A 19877-nucleotide genomic window follows, 5' to 3' on the forward strand; every position below is an offset into this window, starting at 1 on the left:
CTCATGTCCACGTGTCTCCCCTGTTCCCCCCACCCCCTGCTCATGCCCCGTGTCTCCCTACTGTTTCCTCCACCCCCCGCTCATGGCCTGTGTCTCTCTCTTGTTCCGCCCACCCCCCGCTCATGGCCCGTGTCTCCCTCCTTTTCCCCCCACCCCCCGCTCATGCCCCGTGTCTCCCCTGTTCCCCCCACTCCCCGCTCATGCCCCGTGTCTACCACCATGCCCCGTGTCTCCCTCCTTTCCCCCGACCCCCGCTCATGCCCTGTGTCTCCCTCCTTTTCCCCCCACCCCCCGCTCATGCCACGTGTCTCCCCTGTTCCCCCCACCCCCCGCTCATGCCCTGTGTCTCCCCTGTTCCCCGCCACCCACCGCTCATACCCCGTGTCCTTTTCCCCCCCAGCCCCGCTCATGCCCCGTGTCACCCCTGTTCCCTCCCACCCCCCGCTCATGCCCCGTGTCTTCCCAGTTCCCCCCAACCCCCCGCTCATGCTCAGTGTCTCCCTCCTTTTCCCCCAACCCCCCGCTTATGCCCCGTGTCTCCTCTGTTCCCCCCGCCCCCCGCTCATGTCCCGTGCCTCCCTACTGTTCCCCCCACCCCCCGCTCGTTGCCCGTGTCTCTCTCTTGTTCCCCCCACCCCCGCTCATGTCCCGTGTCTCCCTCCTTTTCCCCCATCCCTCGCTCATACCCTGTTCACCCCACCCCCCGCTCATGCCCACGTGTCTCTCATGTTCCCCCCACCCCCGCTCATGCTCCGTGTCTCCCCTGCTCCTCCCACCTCCCGCTCATGCCCAGTGTCTCCCCTGTTCCCCCCACCCCCGCTCATGCCCCGTGCCTCCCCTGTTCCCCCCCACACCCTGCTCATGCCCCGTGTCTCCCTCCTTTCCCCCCCACCCGTGCTCAGGCCCCGTGTCTCCCCTGTTCCCCCCACCCCCCGCTCATACCCACGTGTCTCCCCTGTTCCCCCCCACCCCCACTCATGTCCCGTGTCTCCCTACTGTTCCCCCCACCCCCCGCTCGTTGCCCGTGTCTCTCTCTTGTTCCCCCCACCCCGCTCATGTCCCGTGTCTCCCTCCTTTTCCCCCCACCCCCCGCTCATGCCCCCTGTCTCCCCTGTTCCCCCCACCCCCGCTCATGCCCACATGTCTCCCCTGTTCCCCCCACCCCCCGCTCATGCCCTGTGTCTCCCTACTGTTCCACCCCACCCCCTACTCATGCCCCGTGTCTACCTCCGTTCCCCCCACCCCCGCTCATGCTCCGTGTCTACCTCCGTTCCCCCACCACCCCCCGCTCATGCCCTGTGTCTCCCTCCTTTCCCCCCCACCCCCCGCTCATGCCCCGTGTCTCCCTCCTTTTCCCCCCCACCCCCACTCATGCCCCTTGTCTCCCCTGTTCACCCACCCCCTGCTCATGCCTACGTGTCTCCCCCTTTCCCCCCCACCCCCGCTCATGCCCACGTGTCTCCCTGTTCCCCACCACCCCCCGCTCATGCCCACGTGTCCCCCCTGTTCCCCCCACCCCCCGCTCATGCCCTGTGTGTCTCTCTTGTTCCCCCCCACCCCCCGCTCATGCCCTGTGTCTCCCCTGTTCCCCCCCACCCCCCACTCATGCCCCACGTCTACCTCCGTTCCCCCCACCCCCGCTCATGCTCCGTGTCTCCCCTGCTCCCCCCACCCCCCGCTCATGCTCCGTGTCTCCCTACTGTTTCCTCCACCCCCCGCTCATGGCCTATGTCTCTCTCTTGTTCCCCCCCACCCCCCGCTCATGCCCTGTGTCTCCCCTGTTCCCCCCCACCCCCACTCATGCCCCATGTCTACCTCCGTTCCCCCCACCCCCGCTCATGCTCCGTGTCTCCCCTGTTCCCCCCACCCCCCGCTCATGCCCCGTGTCTCCCTACTGTTTCCTCCACCCCCCGCTCATGGCCTGTGTCTCTCTCTTGTTCCCCCCCACCCCCCGCTCATGGCCTGTGTCTCCCTCCTTTCCCCCCCCACCCCCCGCTCATGCCCCGTGTCTCCCTCCTTTCCCCCCCCGCCCCCGCTCATGCCCCTTGTCTCCCCTGTTCCCCCATGCCCTTCTCATTCCCATGTGTCTCCCCCTTTCCCCTTCACCCCCGCTCATGCCCACGTGTCTCCCCTCTTCCCCCCACCACCCGCTCATGCCCACGTGTCTCCCCTGTTCACCCCACCCCCCTCTCATGCCCCGTGTCTCCCTACTGTTCCCCTCGCCCCCCGCTCATGGTCCGTGTGTCTCTCTTGTTCCCCCCACCCCCTGCTCATGCCCTGTGTCTTCCTCCTTTTCTCCCCACACCCCGCTCATGCCCCTTGTCTCCTCTGTTCCGCCCACCCCCCACTCACTCATGCCCACGTGTCTCCCTTGTTCCCCCCACCCTCCGCTCTCATGCCCTGTGTCTCCCTACTGTTTCCTCCACCCCCGGCTCATGGCCCGTGTCTCCCTCCTTTTCCCCCCGCTCATGCTCCGTGTCTCCCCTGTTCCCCCCACCCCCCGCTCATGCCCCGTGTCTACCACCATGCTCCGTGGCTCCCTCCTTTCCCCCCACCTCTGCTCATGCCCTGTGTCTCCCCCCTTTTCCCCCACCCCCCGCTCATGCCGCGTGTCTCCCCTGTTCCCCCCACCCCCGCTCATGCCCTGTGTCTCCCCTGTTCCCCGCCACCCCCCGCTCATACCCCATGTCTCTCCCTTGTTCCCTCCCACCCCCGCTCATGTCCTGTGTCTCCCTCCTTTCCCCCCCACCCCTGCTTATGCCCCGTGTCTCCCCTATTCCCCCCACCCCCGCTCATGCCCACGTGTCTCCCCTGTTCCCCCCACCCACCGCTCATGTCCCGTGTCTCCTTCCTTTCCCCCCTCACCCCCGCTCATGCCCCGTGTCTCCCCTATTCCCTCCCACACCCCGCTCATGCCCTGTGTCTTCCCAGTTCCCCCCAACCCACCGCTCATGCTCCGTGTCTCCCTCCTTTTCCCCCAACCCCCTGCTCATGCCCCGTGTCTCCGCTGTTCCCCTGAACACCCCGCTCATGCCCCGTGTCTCTCTCCTTCCCCCACCCCCCGCACATGCCCCGTGTCTCTCTTGTTCCCCCACCCCTCGCTCATGCCCTGTGTCTCCCTCCTTTCCCCCCACCCCTCGCTCATGCCCCGTGTCTCCCTCCTTTTCCCCCATCCCTCGCTCATACCCTGTGTTCCCCCTGTTCACCCCACCCCCCCGCTTATGCCCACGTGTCTCCCATGCTCCCCCCACCCCCTGCTCATGCCCCGAGTCTCCCCTGTTCCTCCCCACCCCCCGCTCATGCCCCATGTCTCCCCTGTTCCCCCCACACCGCGCTCATGCCCCGTGTCTCCCTCCTTCCCCCCCCGCTCATGCCCCGTGTCTCCCTACTGTTCCACCCCACACCCCGCTCATGCCCCGTGTCTCCCTCCTTTTCCCCCCCACCCCCTGCTCATGCCCCTTGTCTCCCCTGTTCCCCCACCCCCGCTCATGCCCACATATCTCCCCTGTTCCCCCCACCCCCCGCTCATGCCCCCTGTCTCTCTACTGTTCCACTCCACCCCCCGTTCATGGCCCGTGTCTCCCTCCTTTTCCCTCCCACTCCCCCGCTCATGGCCCGTGTCTCCCCTGTTCGCCCCCACCGCCCACTCATGACCCGTGTCTACCTCCGTTCCCTCCCACCCCCCGCTCATGCCTCGTGTCTCCCTCCTTTTCCCCCCACCCCCCGCTGATGCCCTGTTGTGTTCTCTTTATACACCCCGCCTTCCCTTTCCATGGTGGCCATCTTGGTAAAAGATTTTCCGTCCTACACCGGGATGCCACAGGTGTCCCGGTTTGGGAAGAATATTTTTTTTTTTTTACAACCCGGGGTTCCCACTTTGAGGACCTAGGATGCTAGTGGTCTTCATCTATTGAAAAGGACGTTATGGTTACGTTGCACTAATAAAAACCTATGCAATTCAGTAAAAAAAAATGTGTTACAGGGACATTATGGTTAAGTTGCACTAATAAAAACCTATGAAATTCAATGAAAAAACTTTGTTAAAGGGACGTTATGGTTAAGCTTCACTAATAAAAACCTAAGAAATTCAATGAAACAACCTTGTTAAAGGGACGTTATGGTTAAGTTGCACTAATTAAAACCTATGAAATTCAATGAAAAAACTTTGTTAAAGGAAAGTTATGGTAAAGTTGCACTAATAAAAACCTATGAAATTCAATGGAACACTTTGTTAAAGGGACGTTATGGTTAAGTTGCGCTACTAAAAACCTATGAAATTCAGTGAAAAAACTTTGTTAAAGGGACGTTATGGTTCCAAGTAAAACCGAAAAACCCTTGAAATTCGCCAGTTATGGTAAGCACTGCTAAGACTAACACCCACGACATCAAAGATGACATCACAAATGTCATTGATGACATCACTGATGACATCACATATGCAATTACTTTTCATGAAATGTCTGTACAGGGTATTCTTATTATAATGGTGAGAAAAAAGTGTCAAAGATCATTGGAATAAATATCAAGAGTTAATTAGTGCATTAAGCAATGCATTGATATAAATAGCATTCTATTATGAAGTTCTATCCAGTATACTAAGCTACTCATGCAGAAACATAGGCATTATGTGCAGCATAAATAATAAAGGTATAATATTCATAATGTTGATATGTTGAATAATGAAATGATAACTGTTTTCTTATTAAAGTTTTGTGTACTGTGAAATACGTAATAAGTAGCTAATAAAACCCACGTATTACATAATTGAATTATTACTGACAAAACACAAAGAGACAACAACACACAATACAGGGAAAGTGTAGTAAGCAAAAAAGCAGAAGTAGTAGCAGAAACAGTTCATAACCTAACTGATTATCTTTATGCAGAGAAATGATTGCTCTATTTCAAAGCTGCCATTTACCCTATGTATATGTATCACATGATGTGACTGGACCCTAAGGAAAGTAGTGTGAGTACAATGTATACAAATATGAGCATATACAGGGAAAGCACAGTAATAAAAAAACAACAGAACTATCAGAAAGTGCTGATAACTCTACTGATTATGTTCATGCACAGAAAGGATTGCTGTCTTTCAAGCTTGTGTCTTCCCTTATGTATATGTTTCATATGATATGAATGGACCCTAATAGAATTTCTGTAAAAACATACTTGAGGGATAACTCTACAAATATAGTACCTTTTCAATTGTTATTTCCTGCCTGCTACTGAATAAAACCATGTGCCCTAGATTTGTCAGTAAAGGAATAAAGAGTGAGCCAGACATGTGATGTCATCAGTGATGTCATCAATGACATTTGTGATGTCATCTTTGATGTTGTGGGTGTTAGTCTTAGCAGTGCACGGTGGTGGCGCGAGTTATGGTTGCTTAGCTTACCATAACTGGCGAATTTCAAGGGGTTTTCGGTTTTACTTGGAACCATAACATCCCTTTAACAAAGTTTTTTCACTGAATTTCATAGGTTTTTAGTAGCGCAACTTAACCATAACGTCCCTTTAACAAAGTTTTTTCATTGAATTTCATAGGTTTTTATTAGTGAAACTTTAGCATAACGTCCCTTTAACAAAGTTTCTTCATTGAATATATATATATAGATATATATATATATTATATGGCCACGGTACTGGCCATGTAGTTATGGTTAAGTTGCTGTTTCCATAGGAAGAGCACTTTTTGGGCAGCTTATACCTTTAAAAAAAGTATATGGGCCACTCTGATTTTTTTTGCAAAGTTAGGAGATGTTTGGGCCAGGCGGGGCAAAGTTATAGGGGGGGGTCCCAAAACTTCTTTTTTTCCCATAGACTGAATGGGGGAAAAACTTTGTGCACGGCTACAGGTGAAACCGCTGGACAGATTTTAACGAAATCTGCGGCAGGTACAGGGGCTTGGTCCAGAAAGCGTGCTTTTGTAAGTTTGGTCACCATCCGTGCAGTATGTTTCTTTATAATTATCAAAAAGTAGGTCGAAAATAATTAGTGATATCTATGTTCGCTCCGCGGTCACACTTCCCTGTTCGGTCGACGAACTAGCTACTGATTGGCTAAGGGACTGGTGTCATGACCACGGACACGCAACATCTCTGCCCATTGGTTGCTGCGAGACGTGTTCTGCATCAGATGGATTGGATGCGCCCGACATCTTGGATCCGCGGAAAGCGGAGCAACAACCAGCGTACACATGCTTTTTTCATGAAACTATTTTGCTGTGTCACAGAGCATTGGGAAAGGTTCTGACAGTAAGACATGGGTGATCAATGCATTTCTTCTTCGGTCGTCATGATGTAATTTCTATGGACACCTTGTACGCACAGTAAATGTGGGATGTAATAACGATAGCACTTCAGTCCATGTAGTGGGTAGGAAATTTGTAATACTTCAGTCCATGAAGTGGACAGGACATTTGTAACTGTTGAAAGCACACGCGTATTGGTAGGCAACATTGAAACTGACAACATGCCGTGAATGCATTAATTTTTTCCAATGGCTATTATTATATTCATTAGTACGCTACCATGGGTGGCACATGCAACTTTGGTTGTGGCCAGGGCCTAGAGTCTTGGATGCATGGACGTCGGCCAAAGGCCGAAGGCCTTACTTCCAAGACTGTAGGCCCTGGCCACACCCACTGCCGTATGTGCCACCCAGGCATACAACCGTAGTGTTGCGTTTTGATTGGCAAGTTGTGGGGAGTGTGTGCAGTCTTGGGTGCATGCCCGAAGGCCATGCAACCAAGAACAAAGTGGTAAGTACTAGACTTGGAAGACACTGCACACCCATCCCATGTAAAATCTACAGACATACAGCTAGGAGGGAAGCCTCTGGGCAGAGGTGCTGAAGGATAACACACCTATAGAATAACCCCCACTACCACACATCACCGAAGCGGTTGTGGGGAGACCCTGCACTCTTGGGTGCATGGCTAAAGGCCATGCACGCAAGAATGAAGTCATACGCAGTGGAGTTACAAGTCAATATGGGTGTGGTGGAATGTGCTAGTTGTGTTGATGCCCTAGTGTCTTAACTTCATGGCTGTAGAAGATGGTCCGAAAAGTAAATTTATAAGCAGCTAATTTACAAGGACCATGGTTTCCATATGCAGCGATGGTTGTGGATAGGAACTGTACTTCTTGTACCTTGGTTGTAAGCTGTAGGTGGTAGGTTACTCACCCAAGATGGAAGGGCAGCCTACAGGCACTGCAGCATATTAGTACCATAGATTAGACGTGTGGATTCATATGTGTACAAAATGCCTGCCAATATACTTACTCCTTACTTTGTTCAGATTCCATATACTTTTTTTTAATTGGCTATCATACTTGGTGAAAGTATCACTTTTTCCATTTCTGTGATGAAAGAAAAAGGTTTGTTAGTGTTTGCATTTTTTTTTAAATGCACTACATTGCATAATAGACAGTTAACTTTTTTTTTTTACCCTCATATTTAGTTTACAAACCAGTGTACTGTGCATTATGCTCAGTTTCTGTGTTTGCCTTACTAATCCTTGGGTCTGGGGAAAAAATCCTTGTCGGATTAAAAAAAAACTTCATTTCATATGGTACTAAGTACTTCATTTTTTTCCTTTCAGTGTTTTCTTCATCTTTCTGATCAATGTTATGTTTGTTGCTTTCCTTCCCATTTTTAACAACAGTTAGATACCTGTAGGCGTATTCTAACTGTGCATTTGTTCCTACAGATTTGTGATACTCATTCATTTGTGTCGTTGTCATATCCTGTTTCCTTTATCTTTCCCATTAATATTTTCTTTGTTGCCTTCCTGCTGATTTTTAACAACAGTTAGATACCTATAGGCGCATTCTACCTTTGCATTTGTTTCCAACAGTCTGTGATAATCATTTATTTGTGTCATTCTTCCATCCTGTTGGGTAGTTAGATACCTGTGGGCATATTCTAATTGTTTGTAGTCTTTCACATACTTTGTTGACACTTTTGAAGTACACATTAATTCGTACATTTTGGCTTCAAGAACATTAAATACGCATTTGTTAGGTTAGCTGGAAACCTCTGCTTTAGAGTAATGGTGCTATCATTACATTCAAACCATCCAGAATCTTTTTTAATGTATGCAGTGTAGTGACCTGCATTAGTTGTAGCTTCTGCATGGTAGATTATTCCTACTGTTGTAAAGGTTTTCTTTCCAAGTGACACTTGACCGTGCGTGAATCCAGTCAGTTTGCAGTTGTTTTTGGTGCCATCTGTATTATAACGCAGAAGCATAAGTATTATGTAGGCACTATGTGATTGTATCAGTAAGGTAGAGCGATTGTCTGAATTGCAAATACTACATAATCTGCCATGGTTTGCATTTTGTACAAGTTGCTGAACTAGAATGCTCTCACTATTTGGTATGGAAACATACACAAATCGCTCATTTGGGATTTCTTCCTGTATTACTTTGTTACAGAGAGTGCATGTATGTTTCACATGTACGAAATTTGGAAGATTTCATTTACAGGTATACTTTTGTTTTCCAATATTAATAGTATATACATTAGAAATTCTTGTAGATCTTCTTGTGAGTTCATAGTGAATCTCACCATTACAGCACAGCCGTCCAATTGTTGTCTTACTCCATGAACACTGTATGTGTTGTCAGGATTGCTTGTTGCATTTCTATGCAGCACTAACATTTGCAAACACAATTGGTCTGTTCTGTGCAGGTAAATATTGTCAACAATTTGTGTAAGTGAACAATTTTGCAAGTGCACAAGCTATCTAGCTACAGGTACAGTTCTTTTGCATAAGTTTTGAATATTATGCTTCTCGAAATACCGCTATGGAGCAGTATTTAATTTGTGACATGAATTATTCTACTTTCTAGACCACTAACTTTATCCTAAAGTCTTACACCCATTGGAGGGTAAGTCAATTTGAATATATTCTGTACATTGCCATTGTGGACACATCTTACTAAATTCCTTTACACTATTAGCATGTACTTTTCTCCAAATAATCTTACCAGTTATTCTATTCTATTGCTACTATTCACACTAGCAAGGACTATTCCATTATGATTTCAGGAAAACATCCTTTCTTAATCTGTACAATACTTACCTGGAATCACGGTACGTAGCAACTTCCCACAGATCATTATTTACAACATTGGTTAATTAATGATGTTTAAGCAGCTCAAACCTAATGTAGAAAATCCTTAATTTTATGTTCTGTTTATTGTTGTTTTTCCTGTTTTCTCTATATTGGCTCCAACCTTGTACTGAACATTGGTATGTTATTTTCTTCATTTTTTCTATTTCTCTTTGTTCTCATCTTTGATTGGGATGTTACATCAATTCTGATCATGATGTCATATTTTAATACTGGATTTCTTTATGGTTTGTTTAATGCACAGCCTTGAAAACGACCTGAAAGGTCGAAACACGTGTCGGCTGTTTAGTAACCAATAAACTTGGATCTGAAGCCAAATACATTTGTTTTATGGACTTGCAATAAGAATGTTTTAAGGATCTGCGCACTGAACTTACACTTCCATTACCACTTCCATATTTACCTGTACTGGTGTGTACTAGGGGACGCCAGTGGAAGTGTTTCATTGCTGCAGACCAATGTCACTCTCTTATATCTGTGGTACCAACAAGCGCACGGTCTAAAACACGACCCCCAGTCTTTGTAATTTTGTAAATATTGTCAACAATTGGTGGCAATTGAAATAGAATATTCATTGCTACATTTGCATAGCAACTTACCCCACTTTCATTTTTAAATTTGAATGGGCCAGCAAGTTCTGTATCTGAGTGCATTTTTCGGTTTTTCTGTTGCTTCTTTGCCGACATGCCTGGTTTACATTCCCTAATAGGTTCTTCTATGTTTGCGGCAATTGAATAAACTTTACCTTCTTCTCTTTTCTTTGCAGAATTTGCTGTTGCATTCTGTTGCATTTCTGTTTCATTTACTTTTCTTTTACCACGTTTCACTTTATCTGGAACAGGGTATTGTTTCAGATGGGGGGTGTACAGTGAACACAATCTATTGTATTCTAGAATGCAAGGAATATCAGCTTTGACTTTACTTGAATCAAAGTTTATTAGCAATAGACCGTCAAGTGTACGTAAGCGTGATAATGCTACGTAGCTCATGCCTTCCTTAAACACTGCCTTTCCTCTATCTATCAATGCTTTCTCTAGGGTAAGACCTTGGGATTTATGAATGGTAACTGCATATGCAAGAGTGAGAGAAAATTGCTCTCTACGTACACACATGTCTTTGAAGAGAAGGAATCGAGCAATTGAGCGCCCTATCCTTTTCACTTCTTAAACTTTATCAAAGCGAATATTTACAAACTGAATGTTGCTATCACGTGGGTATGATTGAAAGCCAACAACTGTTCCCAGTGCTCCATTAACTAGCCCTTGCTCTACGTCAAGGTTACGTTTAAGCATTACTCTACAATTTAATGATAATTTCAATATTTTCTCCAACCCAGCTGTGTTGGAGATTGAATTTTCTAAACTATTTAGTCTTGTTGTGGCTTGCTTACACAACACATGGGTACTGCCATACCATGTACATCTAGTTTGTTTGTGGCGCTTAATTTCTATTATTGCTTGCATTTCTTTCTTTAACATTGTTTCATTGAATTTGAAACAGCTAGCAAGAGTTGGCATTAAGGCCATACAATTGGCATTTTTGTGTGCTATTTGTTCCATAACATCAGCTGCACATGCATTATCGCCATAAAGTGCATGTATATGCCGCTTTTTCAATACAGCTTGTGCTTCTTGCGATAATACACCAACTCTAATACTTTTTAAGATGTTGGCATAAGTGAGATCTGCAGATTGCAGCATGTTCTCAGTTAATTCTCTGTATTGAAAATGTTGCCAAAGGTTAACATTACCTATGCTACCAAAAGTTTTCTGGTAGAGTTTGTGGCCTAAGGTTTTAAAAATCGGTTCACCTTTCACTGGTGTCAATTGTAGAAGATCTCCGAAAACGATAATGTGTTTCCCTGCAAAGAGTTCTTCGTTATTACTTTTAAGTACTTCTTGCAATCTGAGATGAATCAAAGCCAACATTAGGTTGGAGACCATGCTCACTTCATCTATTAGTAGCATTTTCATTTGTTTCAATACTCTACGTAATTCCATTGCAGTTTCTGCAGAAAGTTTGTAGTAGTCTAATTTATTTTGATGCTCTACTGGAAGCAGTAGTAATCGGTGTAAAGTCACACCGCCTATGTTGTAGGCAGCTAAACCTGTGGGGGCTGTTACAACAGCTGACAGTTTGTTGTTTGTTAATTGTTGAAGGAACTTGCTGATAATTTTGATTAAGAATGTTTTCCCTGATCCAGCTTAACCACTGACGTACAGCAGGATAGGTTTGTAATTTTGGCAGGTACATTCTTTATTTTCGTGTTGTACACCATGTACAATTTGTTTTGTTACGTCTTCAAAAATGGTGCGCTGATTGTTGTTAAGTTTTGCTTGTTGTACAGTTAAGTCTTCTGTATCTTCTTGATACTGATACATGGTGTTTTCTACTTCTGCCATAGCAACTTCAGCCTCATTTGCTATTAGTAGTTGTCCTAATGGTTCTTGACTTCCTGTTACAGAAGGTTGACTACTGTCGGAAGAGTCTTTATCTAGTTGGGCCTGAATTTCTTCTTCCTGTTGCTGCTCATTGTGTAACATTGTTTTGTACTGCGTAAAGTTCACATTGGGGATAGTGCTTTCATTTGCTTTGAAAGCATCTTCATAGCACTCATAATTATCTAGTATGTCTTCCTCTTTTCTCCATGGTTTGAAAAGTTGTAACAGAGACATGTAATATAGTTCTTTCTGTTGAGGAGTTTTTAATAACAATTTCACATGATTAATTCAGCTTCGTTTGTTAAGTTTCACTAAGCTCCCTTCACAATCAGTCACTCTATATCTACGTTTGCTTTCATCGGGTTTTACATTATTTTTGTATGCAAAGTTTTGCGCTATGTGGCATAGACACATGCTTTCCAGAGTGGTACTCCTGTTCGGATAGTATGTGTCCAGTAAATTGTTTTTTAGAATGCCTTGGCTGTTGGGATCATTTCTGGCAATTGTTTCTATGTCCTCATATGATTTTAGCACTCTTTTTCTAATTTTGCAGGACCAAGACTGAGCCATACTATGTTGTCTGAATTTCCATACAAAGCAGTGCCGGTTAAATGATCTGCTGCTTCATCTGCCCCACATTCTCTATGAGAGAGCATTTTTATGCCTAGGCTGTACAATTTCTGTGGTAATGTTTTGTCTGATGCTAGGTCATCCCAGAGGTCTTGAGGCTCTGTTTTCTCTGCTTTTGTTAAGTAGGCTGTAACATATCGTGCAACAGCAGTTGAATTGTCTGCAATGTACTGCACATCTATGTTTGCATTCCATAATAGGGCAATGATTGCATTGTAATCATTGATATATTTTGATTCTCCCTTCTTTTTATGTAATACGTGTTTTTAGGTGATTTACCTTTAACACTATGTCGAACTGAAGACATGAAGTTGTTTACTTCACCTGTTTCTGTATCTGGTCTGGGGAAACCAAAGCAGCATTTGGTGTAGTATTTCTCTTTGTTTTTGTATTTACGGCGACAATATTTGCCGCATTTGTGTCTTTGAAATTGTAAAATCTGCCCATGCAGCTCACTATGTGTCTGTTGTGAAGGGATTTCACATGTGACATATTTTTGGATAAACTGCAAAACAGTGCTATCACTGTCGTGCCCAGATTTCGGTGCACCTTTGATCCATAACAGCATGTGAATATGTGGTGCTCCTCTCCCTTGATATTCTTTTCTCCAAAAGAAGTGTTGCAAATAAATTGTAGCATTGCAATGAAACGATGATGGAAATATCTTGAGACATTAACTGGATCTAGAGAGCAAAGTTCTCCAGGTGTTAATATATCTATGTTGTTTTTGTTGCTGTTTGCTATGCGTAGGAACTCATGTAAATCTTCCCATGCATATTCTGCGCAACTTAGCGTAACAAACCAAGTTGGTGGTCCAAGGTTTCTGATCATGCAACGCACATCTCCGTGCCGTTGAACCAGTATTCCTTTGTACCACACATGTTTGCAAACAAATTAGTTATACTTGATTGTAAAACCTCATCTTTTTCTTGTACTTTTTGTATTAACTGTGTAGCCGACATATTTTCTAAGTGCGTTCCAGATTTAAGAATGTGTGCAACTCCATAACATAGTGTTGCTAATTCACTTTCATAGAGTAGGTGGAATATGTATTCCACATTTTGTCTAAATCTGGGATCTTGCGAATACATTCGTAATGAGCGGTATTCTGATGCTCCAATCTGAGTGGGTCTATCATCGTATCTCCCACCTTTGCCAGTAGGAAATAGCAGTGGAAAAGCATGTGCTTCTATACTTTTTTCCCAAATACTCATTGGTGACCCTTTGGTTTGTCGCATTTGATAAGTTTCTAGTGCATCATCTATGCTTTCATTGGAATGCAATGGATGAATTTTGTAATGGTCCAAAAGAGTGGATACTGTAGCTGGATCCAGAAGTTTGAATTGTCCAGTTTCTGATGGCTCTTGAATTATTTCAGTTGTTTGCCTTAAGCTTTCATCAATATTTATTTCCTTGTAGTACTCATTATTTTCTTTTAGATATTGCAATGCTTGTCTAACTTTGTGTAAGTCCACTAATTGTTGCCAAATCTTTTTGTCCTTTGTTGGTACTCCATTTACCAAGACTATTAAAGAATGCTCTATTGAACGTTCCACTCCTAGAGTGTGTACATTTTCCGTTAGATCTAATGGCAAGTAAACTACTTTGCCACAAATTCCTTTCACCAATTCCGAGGAAGGTAATTTTTCTGTTTATGGATGAAGGCTTATAATTGCTTGAAATGGGTGAACTGTTTGAATTATTATGCTCTCATACAAATTGAGCTGTTGCAGGATTTTTGGTAATGGAAACAATTTCAAATTATTTGTAATAGCACGTGAAGGAGTGTGGTTGTTGTCTAATTTTGCAGTACAGTAACTGCAACATATTAGGCGTTCAGTTATTTCATATTTGTTTTCAGCTAAAAGGTACAAAGCTAATTCAAACCATTTAGAGTCCTCATTGTTTTCTATTTTGTATACTATGTCCACATTTTTTGTGTTCCTTTTGTAAAACGTTCTGCGGCAACACACACACACATGGTTTGGTACTTCAGCCGATGACCTTTTAAATGTTATTATTTCTTTTCTGTATGTGTGCAGTAGAAGTTTGCTATGTGCAGAATTGTCGTTACTATGTTTTAAAACTGTTGCATTTTCTACGTGGCTCTCACTTCCAAATTACTTTTTCTGGATATGGTCCATTTCTTCTTGTAAGTATTTGGGTGTACCATGCATAAGAGTGGTATTTAAATTGAAGCTGGACTTTTTACATAGTATATATTATACACTAAATTTCTTACTTTGGAATGATGTACTGATATTCTTTTGATATCATGGGAGGTACTTTTGCAAATAGGCCCAGAAATGCTGGCTAATGAATGTCCTTTTATATTCTATACACTAAATTTCTTACTTTGGAATGATGTACTGATATTCTTTTGATATCATGGAGGGTACTTTTGCAAATAGGCCCAGAAATGCAGGCTAATGAATGACCTTTTAGTCCTGTCTCTTTCCGCACTGCACAAATATCCATATTTTGCAGCACTTTCATTTTACTTCTGTCTTTACCTTTTACATATTGATTAAGAAACTGACGTAAAGATTTGAACGCTTTGTTTGGAATGGCACACAGTGGGCCTCATTACGACCCTGGCGCTAAGTGAAAAACGATGGCGGTAAATGGTTACCGCCATCGTTTTCCGCCAGGTCCGATCATGACCCGTGCCCGTTAACTACGATGCCATTAGCGGCATCGTAGTTAACGCTACCGCTAACTGCGCTAAGGGTGTGCGCATGCGGCCGGCCACACCGTACTTAGCGCCATGGCGGAAAGGTACGCAAATGCTGACCCAAGCGGACATGCACCTAACGCCATCACCCAGCCCGTTAAGTACCTTACCGCCATGGTGCTAAGTACGCCATCGCGAACCAACCGTAAAGGGCCATGTAAAGTGAATGCAGCTGCCACAGGTGCACAGAAACAGCACAGGTGAAGGCAATACAGACTCAGGAAGTACAAAAAGAGCACAACCCACCCCTTCCCACACCCAGTCACACTCCACAATGATACCAATACGACTAGCAATGTTGGGGCTGGAGAACCTGATAGCAATGCAAGTGCTACTACAACAACAACAACAACAACAACAACAACAACAACAACAGGCTGCACAGAGGAGACGCAGGAGGAGAAGGAGGGCAAGGCAGGCCCAGCAAGCCCCACCAGCACAGCCAGTGCCACCACGCAGGCAGCCCCCAATCCCACGCATCAGAGCCAATCCATTCAACCTCACTGCTGAGCAGATCCACACCCTGTATCGTATGGACCGGGACACCATCACCGCCATCGTACACATGATACACAACGACATCGTCAGCATGATAGAAACTCGAACCGCCATCCCACCCCTACTGAAGGTAGTGTCTGTACTCCACTTCCTGGCCACAGGCACCTACCAGCACACAGTGGGGCACTTGCATGGCATTTCACAACCATTATTCTCACGAACCCTCATCCAAGTGCTCGATGCCCTCCTCAAGCACACAGACGACCACATCTCATTACCACGGACTGCCCAGGACATTGCAAACACCAAAGTGGGTTTCCATGCACTAGCCGGCATACCCGGTTGCATTGGTGCCATCGACTGCACCCATGTGGAATTGGTGGTTCCACGTGCCATGGAGGTACCGTACCGCAACCGGAAACAGTTCCACTCAATCAACGTGCAAATGGTCTGTGACTCCAACAAGATCATCACACATTGTTGTGCCCGATTCCCCGGATCAACCCATGATTCTATGGTCCTGAGGAACTCCACAATACCACGCTACATGGAGCGACATGCAGGCCCAAGATCCTGGCTACTCGGTGAGTCCAATGTCATGGAAGTGGGCAGGTGAATGACGTACCGATGCATACTCCAACTGGCTGAAGGGGGGGGGATGATGCATACTCCACCTGGCTGAAGGGGGGGGGGAATGATGCATACTCCACCTGGCTGAAGGGGGGGGGAATGATGCATACTCCACCTGGCTGAAGGGGGGGGGAATGATGCATACTCCACCTGGCTGTGAGCAACACAGAGAACGGAGACAGAGGATGGGCACTCACAATGCACTCAACCCCTCTGCATACATTGGGTGATGGCATGCAAAACAGGCCAGGGGAGCCATGAGCATATACTGGTTGCATTGTCTGAATCAATTAGTGCATGTAGAAGTGAGCCGAAGTAACAGTTGGATGCAGGCCATGGTGGCACATCATGTTCTTGATCAGACGACATGACTGACACATGCATTCTCGCCTACATACAGGTGATGCAGGCTATCCCCTGAAGAGCTGGCTCCTTACACCAGTCCGGAACCCGCAGAACCAGCACGAGGAGGACTTCAACCGTGCACATACACGTACTCGTGTGGTCATAGAGCAAACATTCGGCCTATTGAAGGCACGGTTCCGAAGCCTCAGCAGGTCTGGAGGGGCACTCCTGTACCACCATGAGAAGGTGGCAAAGATCGTAATGGCATGTGTCATGCTACACAATATGTGCGTCAGACGGAATGTGCCCCTGCCCCCTGACGCAGGACTGCAACCACCTGACGATGAGGATGAGGAGGGTGCAGATGGGGCACCACCCCATGGAGGAGGCGACGCACAGGAGGGGCGTGCAATGCGCCAACGTATCATCGACCACTGCTTCTAGCACACACGGCTGGTGTGAATCACATGGAGACTGCACTTGGGGCACTGTGTGTCTCTGGGACATGCACACTGTGGACTGTACACCAATAAAGCACACATATGCAATGAAAATGTCCACACATTTCATTTTGTGAAAGAAAAATGTGTATTGAAACAATGAAACGTCGTGACACACCCCCTCCCCCCTCCCCCCTGAACACCCCAACACACCCCCTCCCCCCTCCCCCCTGAACACCCCAACACACCCCCTCCCCCCTGAACACCCCAACACACCCCCTCCCCCCTCCCCCCTGAACACCCCAACACACCCCCTCCCCCCTCCCCCCTGAACACCCCAACACACCCCCTCCCCCCTCCACCCTGGAATCCCTACGAAGGTGCGGTAGTGTCTGTGCAGCAGGGTGTGCAGTAGTCCTGCTCGACTGTCAAGCCACTAATGTGATTCCCCTCCCCTGGCCCCCGGGGCACCCCTGCCCGTGCTGCGTAGATTGCGCCCTGATCTGCGGATGGGGCTGCTCTGTGCCGAGCTGGCTGATGAGGATGGTCCGGCCTGCACATCTGGACGCATGTCCCTGATGGTCTGGACAAGTTCTGTGAGGACATTGCGCACAGCCGCGAGTTCCGTGCATATGTCCTTTGTGGACGACTCTATGGCAGCTGTGACTCGGTCTGCCAAACTCTCCATGCCATCCCTTGCCACCCCACACTGTGCAACATGTTCGTTGAGGAGGGCGGATAGCTGCTGCTGGCGGGTAACCATTTCCTCAAGTGTCTGCTGGTTCTGCTGGGCCATGGCAAGTGGCATTTGCATGTGCATTGGGCTGCTCACCTCAGGCTGGGGGGATGGGGTGGCCGGCCAATCCTCGGCCTCCGACTGCCCCTGTGTGGCATCCGCCTGCAGGGGGCTTAGGGATATGCAGGGGGAATGTGGCTGGGCAGTGGGCATTTCCTCATCGATGAGCTCGATGCTGCCTGCCTCACTGTCGGAGGTTGCCGCTATGGCAGCGATTTCTCCCAGGGTGCTGCTTGCAGCAGAGCCTGTCCCTTCAGTGGGCACGAGTAGTGACATGTGCGGTGCTGCTGCTGGGTCTGTGTCTGCTGTTGTGGGGGCTGGCATTTGCCTGTCCTCTTCCCCAGGCAGGGTTTGCGGCTGGTGGTGTGTTTCCTTTCGGATGGCTGGGGTGGATGCCTGTGGCCTGGCCCTCTTGGTGGATGTGGATGCGGTGTTGTCCTCTTCCTGGAGGTCTGTGTCAGATCCTGTGGTGGAGCAAAGGAGGGAAAGTGTTATTGATGGGTACGCGGACATTGGCCGTGCATTGTGAGGGATGACATCTATACAGTGGGTACATGCAGCACATTTCAGGCAGGGGCATACAGGTTTTGTGCCTTTTGTGTGGAGGTAGCATGGTGGTATGTGTGTGCCAGCAGTTAGGTTGTGCATGCTGCATGTGTACAGGGTGGAGTCTGGATGTGTCTGTGGACATTCACCTGCCGATGTGTTGCATATGCGCTATGGGGCTACATGGTACTTCATATGATAGGACTTTGTTGAGTTTTGCATGGCTTGCTCTGGCCACCTACCTGCATCTCCTGAGGTCGGCGCTCCTCTCTCCATCCCTCCGACACCTTGGATGCTCTCCATCCCGATGGTGGATGCACATATTTCCTCCCATGCTTGCAGCTTAATGGGCGAATCCGATCCACCCCCAGTTGACGTGGCTAGGTTGCGGTTGGCTGAGAGGATGCTTCGGACACGGAGCCTCAAGTCGTCCCAGCACTTTCTGCACTGCTGGGCTGTGCGGGGTACGGCCCCCACTGCACTCACACGCTGTGCCACTAGGGCCCATATGGCCTTTTTTTTTGCTATTGCCGGCCTTGTCATCTGCGCGGAGAATACAGCTGCAGCATTTTCTTGCAGGGTCTCTGCGAGCATGGTTAGTTCCTCCTTTGAGAAACGGTCTTGGCGCTGCCGGTCACATGCTTTTTTAACAACTTTGGGCATTTTTACTTGGCTAATTGGGTGGCTGATGGGTGTGGATAGGTGTCAGGGTTGGATCAGGTATGGTTGTGGAGGATGGCAATGGATTGTGTTTTTCAAGATGGCCGTCGTGCAGTTTCCCGTTCCGCCGCGATGACGCTATTTCCGGTTCCGCCTATTTACGGTGACCGCTAATTACGCTGACCGCTAATTACGGTGACCGCTAATTGCGGTCGCCGCTATGGTGTGTGTGGCGGTAGTGCTCCTTGCGCGGCGTGCGATGGCGGTAAGGGCCGTTTCTGGCCCATTTACGCCATGCCGTACTTTACATTAACGCCATGGCGTAATGCACGTGCCCGATGGGTCGGAATATGCCGCACTTTACGCCATCGACCCACGGCGTAAACGTTGATTACGCCATGGCGGTAATGTTCGGTACTTACCGCCAGGGTCGTAATGAGGCCCATTGATGTGCACGGCCATTTGTATACTGGACGGTGTGGTTCTACTGAATCGAGAGGTAATTCTGAGTTTTCAGGAGATAGTTTTGTAAGCAGTGTTTCTTGTTCCATGATGCTAGTATTGATTTTCTCATACCCTCGCCCACTGCTATTGATGGCAATTGTGTTTGTTTGATTTTGTTTGTTTGCTTCTTCATTAAAACATGGCTCTGTGGTTGTTGTGTGACTCCATTCACCACCACAAACATGCAAGAAATTATTTTTGTTCACATTCCGTTTATTGCTGAATTTCTTTTGTAGTTTGGTACTTAGTTTTGTTAGTGCTTTCAACCTATTTAACACTAATATGATCAACTTCCTTTTGAGAAGGATTGCACTGTCCACGAGAGCCTGTAGGATTAACTTTCTACGGTAGGTTTTAAGGGGTGAGGATGGTTTTGGTCCTCTTCTTAGTAGATTCTGAAGGACTCTGTGATGAAACATTTTTGCTAAAATACTTTTTTTACTATGGGTTCTTCTTACATTATCAGGATTATTAGGAACATTGTTAGCTGTACTGGCAGCCGTTTTTTT

The sequence above is a fragment of the Ambystoma mexicanum genome, chromosome 2p, assembly GCF_040938575.1.
Source record: "Ambystoma mexicanum isolate Mex_15411 chromosome 2p, UKY_AmexF1_1, whole genome shotgun sequence".
In the NCBI taxonomy this organism is placed as follows: Eukaryota; Metazoa; Chordata; class Amphibia; order Caudata; family Ambystomatidae; genus Ambystoma; species Ambystoma mexicanum.